At 38.0% G+C, this 12,489-nt stretch overlaps 1 long non-coding RNA gene across 2 annotated transcripts in view; it reads right to left on the bottom strand.

Moving 5' to 3' along the window:
• Positions 1–12,489, bottom strand: part of LOC135185202 (uncharacterized) — a 201,412-nt gene that overhangs the window by 51,789 nt on the left and 137,134 nt on the right. Inside the window, exons 3-4 of one of the 2 annotated variants that reach the window (XR_010306394.1) lie at positions 3,199–3,286; positions 817–882 (exon numbers count right to left, since the gene is read on the bottom strand). This is a non-coding gene — a long non-coding RNA (uncharacterized LOC135185202). The remainder of the gene's footprint in view (positions 1–816; positions 883–3,198; positions 3,287–12,489) is intronic. The other variant, XR_010306395.1, reaches the window with a different exon arrangement.

The following is a 12,489-nucleotide window of genomic DNA, read 5'->3' as shown; positions in this document are numbered from 1 at the left end:
GTTTATAACATTTGCTACAGACAAAACCAGTAAATACGTAGAATTAAAGATGCTTCCAAAATTACCTGGGTTATACTGATAATTTAAAAGAGAAAATTAGAATGTAGTTTTCAATAAGTTATTATCTAAGCATGTGTAAGAAAAGGACTGACAATGATAATTATTGCCATTGGAGATTATTTTGATTAAATTATGCTTAAGTAATTAAACATAATTATTTGAAACTTTTTCATTTCCATCTTCAGCATGTTTGATTAAAATGCCATATAGAAGTAATAAGGTCCTATACTAAATAATTATCACACCATTACAACTAACCATTGTCTCCAGAACAAAAGAAAAGGGTATTTTTTCATTCTTTTCAATTCCTGTATGTTGACTAACAAAAGCTGACTGTTTTCTTTGACCAAACTTTGAACATTCTATGTTAAATCTATCAGCAGTATCAGTGTGTAGGCCTAGAGATTCAGGTTTTCTTTCGTGCACCAGAGATGAGCCTTGACTTTGACAAATGGAGCATTTCACCTTGCACCTTGAAGTTATATGAATGAATCTTGAGTAGCTTATTGCATTATACATACCCTTTAGAAATTCCTGAAGACACAACGAGTTAGAAATTGCTATCACTTACAGACTCTTGTCATTGATTGAACAGATGGAAAATAATCTGTTTGATATTTTTAGTCTTAATGTAGCAAAACTGAATAAAACAAGAAACCAACAAAACCTACCTTTTTTCTCATTGCATTTTCAGGGGAGGAATTCATCAAAACTCGTTCTAGTGGAGAAATTTATTTTCTTTCTTTTTTCTCTTACCTGATCAATATTCTGTCCCTTCGCTTTTCTACTCCCATGAAAAACTTCTTGAGGAGCCATAAGGGACTAGGAAAGAGAATAGCAGAGTCTGGTTACTGTTTAAATTAATATCTTACAAAAGACTAAGACTCCAGTGTAAAAGAACATATTTACCACCATATGGAAGACCAAGCTGAAGATTTACCAGTATATCCTAGAGAGTTTCAGCTAGAATAAATACAGAACTGTAGTATCTATTTTAAATGGCAAACAAATACAAATGAACACAGAGAAATGTAATTGGTCTGATGCTTACAAATGGGAGGATATGTAGAACTGATAATTCACAACTTTAACATAAATTAGTGTTTAAATCTTACAAATGATGTTAAGATAATACATACAGCACAGGCAGACATTGAGTACGTTAGAGTTAACACTGAAATGACAAACATGGAGCAGACAAGAAGAGTCTATGGGGGATGCTATACTTGGGCTACAATGGTGCTACTGTAAAAGTGAGTTTCTTCTCCATTTCATAACTATGACAGGCCACAGCATTAAAAACAGAGGAAGTTGTGGTCACAACATTTGGAGTTCTTCCAGGGTAACCTTCAGAATTTCTGAAATGAGCACAATCATTTTTGCAAGTGCTCATTCATTTTTCACATGCCCAGGCTGTCTTCCATTCTGCATTTAAAACATATTACACTTGCACTTCTAATGGATATCTAAGACTTTAATGGAATTTCAGTGAACTGCACATTTTATTTCCCCCAAAAAGGAATGATTCATTAGGAGGTGAAGGCCGTCTCCTTTTTCTGTTCTAGCCAGTGAGAACACAGCCTGAAGGTATATTGTATTAATTCCTGTTATAAATGAAGTTAGATGACTATACTGCAAAATGATTATTTATGCTGAATGAGAAAACAAGTTTAGTAGAGAAAAAGTGAAATGGAAGGGGGCAGAACAGAGAATATGTTTCTACAAAGTAAGGAATGAGATAGAAGGGTAGAAAGGTTACATAAAGGAATGCAATCAAACTATAAGCACTATTTTCTTTCAGGTATCATAAGCAGGATAGAATTTCATACTACATTAATGAGAGGTCTACAAATTCAACAGAAAAAAGGCAAACATACAGGTAAACAACCACTTCACTACATTGATAAATGAAACAATCAAAACATTTTAGGTATATTCTTTAATTTGCTGACTCCAGTCACAGTCACTTCACAATTTGAGTGCTGATAGCCCTACTTGGAATAAATACAGTTGATTTTTAAAAAATACATTCCAGAGTCTGTTTCTTTGGCTTTTTTTTTTTTTCTGGAGCAGACTTGAGAGAGATGTGTTCATAACAGGGTAGATCAGCACACCGAAGTTTAGTTACAGCTATGTCAACTTTAGGTACTCAAATATTGTAAATACTGCTATATTGGAAAAGCTTGGCTGCCTCGATTGTGTAGCTACTTCTTTCTATTTTGGAATACATTTGTTAACTGTTAAATGGTTATCTCCGTTTTCCAGTTCATCAACATATCCCAGAACTATTTTTTTTTAATATCCTCTAATGTGTAGCATCATATCTTAAAATCCCAATTATAGAGGTGTTTTATGTCAGTAAAAATATTAAAAGGAATGATATTTCATATATAATCATGAGGAAAGTAGGTAAAAATCTCCATTATATTCTTGCACAGGTTTAAACTGCAATGCCCAAAACACTTCTTGAGTCGACCTCCCTTGATGTATTAAACATTTATAATAATTCAATGATTTTCACTTTAAAAGCTGCAGCTTTTTTTAAAGGCAAAGCTGTAACCCAATTTTCTAGTAGCAGCTTATTACAAAACGTCTCTAAAGTAAACTTCTCAGAGACAGATTTGTAAAAGCTGACACACACCCAGGACCGTAAATAAACTTTGTCTTTACTGAGCATAGGTTTTCCTGTTACGATTCCAGATCAGCAGGCATATGCCTCTATAAAGCATAACAGAAAGAGAAGTTGCCCATTTAGATCACTAATGGATGAGGCACTCAGTGCCATGGTCTAGTTGACTGGCTAGGGCTGGGTGATAGGTTGGACTCGATGATCTTGGAGGTCTCTTCCAACCTGGTTGATTCTATGATTCTATGATTCTAATACTATCTTCTACGCAATTTTACAATGTCAATCATCGCACTAGGACTAGGGCTCCTGCTACAAGAACTGACTGGCTTCAAGGTAAACTAAGTGACAAGAGAGAGAAAAAGGAGATGGCAAAAGTTCAACTTATCAGCAGAAGTTCAAGTTACCGAGCAGTTAATCTTCTGAACTGAAAATTGTAAACATCTTCATTTTTGGTTTTGTTACAACGTAAGAAATAAAGGCAAGAAAGTTTAGGGTGTTTTCTCACCCACCTCTCAGCTGCACTGACAGTCAGAGAAGTCGACACACGGTCTCATTTTCTAAGGAGTACCACCCAGCGACGCGAGTTAATCATCTTGCCTAGGAACGTCAGGAAACATAGCCATTTCACTTCTGTGCCTAAATAGAAGCTCCCCTTCTATGCAGGCAGGATTAGCCTGAGGTATGTGAACTACTCACACAGGAAAACAGAGCAACAGCAGAGATAGAAAGAAGATGCCATGCTACCAAATTAAAAAATACAACAAAATGAAACCCACATGCAACACCACAGCATTACCTGATGCTTTGCTAAAGACTCTTTTGATACAGGTATGCCTGTGGTGAGTAAAATTGGGTAATGAACAGCTGCTGCCACCTTTTTCAGCCATCATTACAACAGAGCAGCTGAGAGAGTGGGCTGAAGATAGTGTTCTTTTTAGGTATCCATCACCCACTGCTATGTTTACACTTCCTTTTTCCTTTTCAGCTTCAGGGCAAGAATAGCATTACTAAAATGCTCACATTTATACATAAGACATGGAGGACCTTCCAAACCATCCTCCTCAGCAGCAGGTTTATGTCAGAAGTACTATTCAACATACTGTTGCTGCCCAGTGATACATTGCCTGGATTTAGTCACCACTAAGTCTTTCGAACAGGTTAATTCCTCTTTAACTGCTCCCATTATGCTCTGCCTTTGTAGTGGTTGTCACACAAATCCGTTACCCATTAATATTGACGAGACCCAAGACATTATTCTCTCATCTGCACTTTGCCCAAGATACTACTGTGTCTGTGGGTTGTTTTTTTTCAGGACCTACACACACAAACCGTGGTGTGATTCATTGTGCATATTAATAATATTGATTTCTGCCACATTCAAATTTATAGTTTGGGAAAGATATATACACAAATGTTTGATTTCTAGCCCACCCCTCAGTAATCAGGCAAGAAATCATGGACAGAAGGAATATATAGCAGGAGTCATAGTGAAGCAGAGAGGCAGGAGCAGTAGTGAATGAAGCAAAGCATGAATACACTGGCATCAGTGATGGAGAATCTTCTACCTGAGAAATGTGCATGACAAGCACATCTTTTCAGATCAAAGAGTTTTCAGAGCACTATCTCAGAGGAAGCAAACCTATTATACTGCTGCACAAATGGAAACACTCTCACTGCCCACTAAATTAGTTCATTCATAAGTGGAATTATCCATCATATCCCAGAAAAAACATGTCTTCCTGAAAGAGCCATCTGCATGGGGCATAAGAATGCCCACCTGTTCACCTGTATTTACCTTCCAGATCTCATGCTGCAAAACGTCTGCCTCAGACTTCTCAGCTATCCACCATGACAGCTTTTATCTTTTGGTACACAGATTCCTCAAATAATGTCCTTGAAAGTAATGCAGTCAACAAAATAATAATCCCCAAAATAGACAACTTGAAAAACTCTAGGGAGAAAACAGATCTCTACAGAGCAACTTGGATAGCTTCTTCAGGTAACTTGAGATTCATAGGTGAATAATATAAACTGGACTTTGGTTCAGGTGCACAGAGACTAATAGACTCATTTGCTGGGAAAATGATACTGCATGCAAGACACAGAATTTACCTATGAAATTAGAACTTCAAGGTCCTTTTGTTGTCCCTAGAACCCCTCATCACTAAACTGCTAATTAATTCCTCAGTGAATTGGATTTATTTAGATTTGTTCAAAAATACATAAATAATACTAGCTTGAATCTAACATAAGACTACAAAAAGAGTGCCATAAGGCAAAGGAAGCAGCCTGGGATCTTGAACTCTCTTTATCTTGCCATACACTTTGACAAACTGAGTTATCCGAGCACCTATGACAATTTCTAAGAATTAATCCCAATATACCTCCCATCCTGAAGTATGAATCTTATCAGAGCTTACAGCTCAATAATCCTTTATCTTGTACTTCATTTATATCAGCCAGATTTTTGAGCAACCTATTGCAGAATGTAGGGTCTTAAGGAAAGCCTCAGGTTTGGGATGGGATTTTTTTTCTGCTCTTTCTTTTGATACTGCTTTTACATAGATACACATCATCATCCAATAAATCTTATGCAGAATGTCTTTCTACTTCCAGATGCTTCAGAGGCAGATCCTTGCTCGGTATTTGCATTTATGGAGCCATTTACTTTTGGAGAGATCATCCACCCACCCTCCTCTCCACCCCCCTTTTTCCTTTTTGCTCATGGCTCATCTCTTTGACTTGCCTCTTCAGCTGGTGTCTATTTTTCTTCAAGCCACAGAAGCTATTTAATATTAGTCAAAAAATGTTGCTACACTTACATAGAAGTAATAGTTTCACTATTACCATATTTGAAGGGCTGTTGTACCTCCAAATCCCCAGTCACAGAGATCAGCATTACTGTGCTACCCTGGGGAGCCCAGCCATGCCTTCAGCCAGGACATATTCTGGACTAGGCAGCTGGTGCGCCACTGTTATCTCTCCTGTCAATCATTCCCAGAAACACTTATTTGATATGCAGCTCATCTGGTCAGGAAAACTGACCATACCAGGTTGCAGTCTACCTTTCATACCATCAAGTCAATTTTGATGCATATTCTTTGTAAACGGGGAAGGTATTGAGCTGTTTTTACCACCAAAGTCAAAAGTATGAACTAATTATTGTGGTTATTCATTACCCTGCTGAGACAAATGCTATGAAGAACAAAAGGCAGAACTTAATAAATGAGCTGGCAATGTTAATATGGTGTGAGTTTTGAGCACTACTCATGGAATACAAGCACTATGAAAAAATCCAGTGAAATCAGAAATGCCACCTGATAGTAACAATGAAAAAAGGGACTTGTTCTCTAATTATCAGACATGAATTTGGGAAATTTGCCTTCCAAGACACCAGGACTTTGCAGTTCATTACATTCTCAATAACTCATATTATGAATATGTCCTTTTAATCACTCTTTATTGTCTTGACCCTTATTATAAGAGGATTGTTCAGTCTTTCAAGATAAGGGTTACCCTTGTGCTCAGAGTACTGCCTTGATCTAAGCAGACTTCTTGCATCCAAATTCAAGCAGATAACAAGAATCCATGTGAGAAACACAACTACAGAGACTAATAATCCAGAGTGAAGAAAGAATCCTCTCAAAGAACAAATGAGAGCTGACAAAACAAATTAAAGTAAGATTTACATTGTTCATGATAGGGTTAGACCTTTCAATTTCTTTATTACATTAATATCACAGGATTAGTACTGTGAGGCCTTCATAAACATAAATCTGAAGCAAATGACTCTGACTGCACTTCCCATGGGGAAGGAATAGAATTTGTAAACTGGTCAGTCCTTCTCAGATCACTCCTGAGCTACAGGTAGGAAATACATGCACCAACACATGATACATCCTAGGGGAGCTTTCAGCATGTTTAAAACACATACTGTAGCTGTCAGAATGCATTCAAAATACTAAGCACTAAAAGCTCAGATTACATATTCAATTTTCATGTTCGCTGAGAATTCAAAAATCCCACTCCAACTGATTTCCATACTTAAATCAATGTCAGAGTGAGTAAAATCAGACCCATTCTGTTTAAAAGCTGGTACAAACCAGAGATTTATATAGGTACTTTGAATTTTCAGTGTAATGGACATTTTTTTATACACATACTGAATAGATAAAATTTTATTGACTTAAAAAGCTTTAACAGTCTACAGTGACATTGACTTAACACAGCCAATCAAATTGCATATAAAGCCCAAGTTACAATGTAAGCTTATTGCCTCGTTCTGGTTTCCTTTAGCATTTACTACTAAGGAATGGTTAAAAGGTCAAAAAGTACTAAATACTAAAGAACTTTGTGAAAGCTTCTCACCTTGTTAGTGCAAAAGATGTTAAAAGTTCAAAGTGAAAGAGAACATGAACTTACAGGAAAGCAAGCAGCAGACAAAAAAATGGCTTGAGTTATTCATAGAAGCAGAGAAAGGGAAGACTTACTTTCTGGATTTCTCTACAGATATGTATTACATCTCACCTCACTGGTGCTATCCAAGATAAGCACACATAAGTGTCTAGTCTTTCTTCACTTGGCAACACTTTCTCCAAAAAGTCCCTGAACTCTTGACTTACAAAGTTCATGCATTTACCCGTGGAGGTTTTTAAATCAAAAAGGGAAAGTAAGCAGAAATATGCTTAATATTTCATATCTTAGCTTCCAAAAACCTTCAAACTCATTAACACAAACTGAAAGCCCAGCTGAAGTCTGAGTTAGCTGACCACACCTCTCTCTAGCACAGAGTTTCACATCCTACACTGTCAGCTGTATCCATTGCATAGAGGCAAAACCAGCAATTAAATACATTCTCTTACACAACGAGAGCTCAAGAGCTGTAATGACAAACCCAGAGCACTACACTTTGGAACAGAACTTTCTAATCCTTTCACAGGCATGACAATCTAAAAGGATATGTTAAGTACACTTATTGTAACACCATGACAATAAAACACACAAAGATCAGCAAGTGTTAAACTGTTGGATTTTACAAAAAACATGCTCACATAAAATATTTAATTTCATGACTTAAAATTAAGCAAGCATATTAATTAATGCTAACATTACAAGTAAGAGGGTGAGCAAAGATTTCTTTATGATCTTCCAGTGTGTTAGCCAGCAAAGTATTTTTCCCAAAATGCAGTCTTGCACAACTTGGCAAACATGCACAAGGGTAATTCTTGGTTGTGATTAGATTGAATTTTTTTTCTGCTGAATGTTAATGAATTGTAAATTGTCTCCATTAATTTTACTTTTTAATTACGGCACAATATGAACTTACTGGAGCTGATTAAAATTTCATTCACTCATTCTTTAGTGAAAGTTTTAGTCCTGCACTCATAAATTAGAATAGGCTTATTTAAAGAGCAATTTAAATTTTAAAGAGAAAAAGTATAGAAAATAACTTCAAATAGTCTTAATTAGTTCTTATTATTTTTCATATGATGTGTGGCTACAGGTAAAATAGAACATCCTTTCACTAAAATCCTGACTATATAACAATTTTCATTTTTCTGCAAATAGCTACATATTTCATAAACAAATTAATGTGGTGTAATTGATGGAAGATATGACATTTATGTCAAAATTAATATTGTTTATTAATTTGAATATTTAGAAGTCTCACCCCCTCCACCCCCCTAATTTTAATAATAATTCCTTCTTCACACAGTCATGGAACCATTACACAAAGGAATAACTAGATCCAGATATAACTAGCAAAAATATATAAACATTAATTGAACTGGAAAAGAAGGTTCCTGCAGTCAATATACCGCTTGCGGTCAATATACTGCGTGCCCACTAGATGGACTCAAGGAGCTCCTTTCTGCTTATGGCAGAAGGCAACTGGTGAATTACAAGAGGCCTTTAGTGTTTATTCACAAACTATTAGTCTCCCAACTCGTGGGCCTAGTTACAGCTTCAAACACTACAAACACATCTGCAGGGAATAATGTTACTGTCTTGTCAGATGCCCTGATTCTTCCCAGGCTTCATAAGGTGCTGGGGAAAGGAGGCAGACAATCTCTGACCTGGTCCTGACTTCTCTGGATGATCTGTGTATCCAGGTTTTCCCATCTTGGCAGGAGACTTTCAGGTGTAGGCTGTTACCTACTCATCTCTTTTTATCAATACAACCCAAGACTAATGGGTCTTTGGACATAGAATAGCCAATCAGAATGGCAGTTAGCCAAGCCTGACCATATTAGGTGAGACTGTAGGTTTACTTTACCCAAATCTGGGAAAAATATAGGCCTTGCACAAGTGTGTGTATAGCTTGTTTACCACAGGACGTAAACAAGTCTGGGCAGGCCAGAGTCCTTAGACTCAATGGCTCCAGGTTCTTCATCCTCTTTCCTGTGGTTGCTTCTCCCTGTAGCAGAAGGAGGGAGAGCAGAAAAACATGCCTGGGCAAGCCAGGACATGTATAAGCCTATTTTGGCCTATTTAGGCCTATCACAACATGTGGTATTGCTGATATAATCTCTCTGCAAGTATTAATGGCTTCAAGCTGAGCTTCCAAGAAAAAGATAAATCATCTTCATGAGGTTTATTTCTGATTATTTCTGTTCTAAAATAAAGTGGTGAAATGGCACATTGATAAAATCCTTGTTAAGGGAAGTACACACCAACAACCTTTTAAAGTGTAATGCTAGTAGAAGAACCCAAATCATAACATAGCAACAACTGCTGTGAAAATATTATATATATATATATGTATATATTTAGTGTTCTGGTAATTTCCAAATCTACATGGATGTAAGGGACAAGAAGAGTGATAGCTCATGTCTGGAACTAGTCCATACATAGCAAAAATTTTCCTTAAAATGTTACCATTGTGCTCTGTATAAAACGTAAGCACAAAATGAGTGTTCAAGTTGGTCTCCAGAGAAATTTGTTTCGACCTCTCTGAAGCAAAGTACTCAGAGTTACATATGAAAACTTAATCACAAATCCACAAACATCTCCAAAACTCCTCAACGTTAGAAAATATTGCATCCTTTTATTAGGCAACTACTGTAATAAAAGGAGCATGACAGAGAGCCTGAAGAGAGAAATAACTGATACCAAAACGTGGGTTATGTCATCCTTGACATAACCCATGAGCTGACTCACACAGTTTGTGCAGCTGGGGACAAAGGGTCCTGTAACAGCAGTTCATCCACACTTGTTTCTTCAAAACCACTTAACAGACACTGGAAGCTGTTATGAAGGGGCTAGTTGAAATCTGAGTTTGGGGCAAAATGCAATGAGGCCCATTCAAAAGTTATTAAATAATTTATTAATAGACACAAAATAATTCCCCCAAACTCATTTACAACTATCCACACAAGTTCTTGGATGTGGTTAGCAGAACTATTTTACAGAGTGTCTCTATGCAATGGAATTTTGAAAGGTTTTAGATATGTCTTTGACAGAGAGTCTGGCAGCTTCATTTACTGCTTGTGACGTTAATTAAACTCCTTTAGCAACTTGAATAAAGAATTAAGAATACTCACTAGTCCTCAGTCTTAATGTCTGTGGCCCAAAAGACACGCAGGAAAATATTCAACAGGAGTCCTGTGGCAAATTCCATGTGGGCTGCAAAGTGGAATTAGCTGCTGGCTGAGGCGGCTGAGGCAGCAGGTGAGCAGCAGGTGAGTGAGGAACGAACGAGCACACAAGCCCCTTATTCACCTGTTCACCCCCTTATAGAGGAAAAATGGCCGAGGCTGATGGCCTCACTGGCCACACAATCACCCAGTCACCTCTGGCAAGCACCCAAATAGACCCAAAAATGGAAGAACCCACAAGCTGTTGTCTTCCAAAAATGGGGGGTGCATACACCTTGCACGCGACAGGGGCGTGGGCCTTGTGAGACCCCTCTCAGGCGACCGGTTTAAACCAGACTCAGTTGCCTGGGTTTCTTTTGTCCTGTTTTCCTGCCTCTGGCTGCAATGCCTCTTAGGTTTCTTTTGTCCTGTTTTCCCACCTCTGGCTGCAATGCCTCTTGGGTTTCTTTTGTCCTGTTTTCCTGCCTCTGGCTGCAATGCCTCTTAGGTTTCTTTTGTCCTGTTTTCCCGCCTCTGGCTGCAATTCCTCTTGGGTTTCTTTTGTCCTGTTTTCCCGCCTCTGGCTGCAATGCCTCTTGGGTTTCTTTTGTCCTGTTTTCCCGCCTCTGGCTGCAATTCCTCTTGGGTTTCTTTTGTCCTGTTTTCCTGCCTCTGGCTGCAATGCCTCTTGGGTTTCTTTTGTCCTGTTTTCCTGCCTCTGGCTGCAATGCCTCTTGGGTTTCTTTTGTCCTGTTTTCCCGCCTCTGGCTGCAATGCCTCTTGGGTTTCTTTTGTCCTGTTTTCCCGCCTCTGGCTGCAATTCCTCTTGGGTTTCTTTTGTCCTGTTTTCCCGCCTCTGGCTGCAATGCCTCTTGGGTTTCTTTTGTCCTGTCTTCCCGCCTCTGGCTGCAATGCCTCTTGGGTTTCTTTTGTCCTGTTTTCCCGCCTCTGGCTGCAATGCAGACAGGCTGGTAAATAAGACAGGACATGCTCAAGCCCATTTTATGCCCTTTAGGACTCTCCACCACAGAGGCACCTGCAAAAATCAGTTTCAGAATTTCTGCTAGGGACTGGGGTTTCATTTGAACATTATAAGGGTAACATTTTTGTCTTAATGCCACAAAAATCCAGGGTAGAAGGCACAACTGAAACATAAGATAAAACATGAACCAAGCAATTCTTAGAGTTCTCTGCTTTTCCTCAGACGTTTGCATCAGAGAGTGAGAACTGAGAGAGTTTATTCCCTGTTCAAAGACAGCTCCCTTCCAGATCATACTTTGTACACATTCCTTTGCATAATCTAGTGTTGTAACACTGCTGTCTCAGTATAATGCTGCTGCACACTTCTTCCCACTTTTGGAGCCATATATTCAGCTTTGCACTTTTGCCTATTGCTACTGTGCACTATCCTTATATAAAGCTTGAAGCACTATTTCTTCTTGAGGTCCTGTCATTATGGGGCTGAGCATCCTAAAGAAAATAACCTGGATGTTTTTTGGGGATCTTCTCCCAAGAGGTATAAAATAATTGATTTTTGAAATACATGAAGATTTTATGTCACTGCTTTCCTACGTAGAAGCCAGCTTTCAGAATGCCAGACATATGCTACTCCCTAGCAAAAAGCTGACATCGGCATCAAGGAAAACAGTGTAACGCTGTGTGTTTGAACAGCGATGTTGTGTATTACTCCTCATGTTTCCAAGTGCCAGATTCTGTTTGCCTTCATTAAATAAATTTGACTATCTGTGAAAGCAAGAGAAATATATATGTTTGTAAGCACAGTGAGCTACAACCAATTTTGCCAGTAGGCAGTACGATAAGAGCTTAAATCCAATTTAGTAGATGAAAAATAATTTTGGGATTTATATGCAGTTGACTTTCATACCCACAATACTGAATGTTTAAGATATTGTCATAAACTCCTGCGTGCAAAAATTTGGACAATCAATTTTAGTTTCTGTTTGTAATTCATAAAGCAAATTTGTTTAGGGTTTTTAATGTTTGCTGCATATTAATGGCTACATATAAGGCATGAGATCTGTGGTTTGGAGGACTTAGGTCTACCTATAAGCACTACTCCACACGCAGTCAGCTTACTTTCTCACACATGCACTCTCAGAAATGGGATATAAATACATGAATTGTCACTAGGATGACTCCTGCTGTGATGTATTTTGTCTGTTTGCATTGGATGCTACCAGGTCTAATAAATAAGCCACATGT

This window comes from Pogoniulus pusillus, chromosome 22 (genome assembly GCF_015220805.1).
Source record: "Pogoniulus pusillus isolate bPogPus1 chromosome 22, bPogPus1.pri, whole genome shotgun sequence".
NCBI lineage: Eukaryota > Metazoa > Chordata > Aves > Piciformes > Lybiidae > Pogoniulus > Pogoniulus pusillus.
This window is presented reverse-complemented; position numbering and strand designations above follow the sequence as displayed.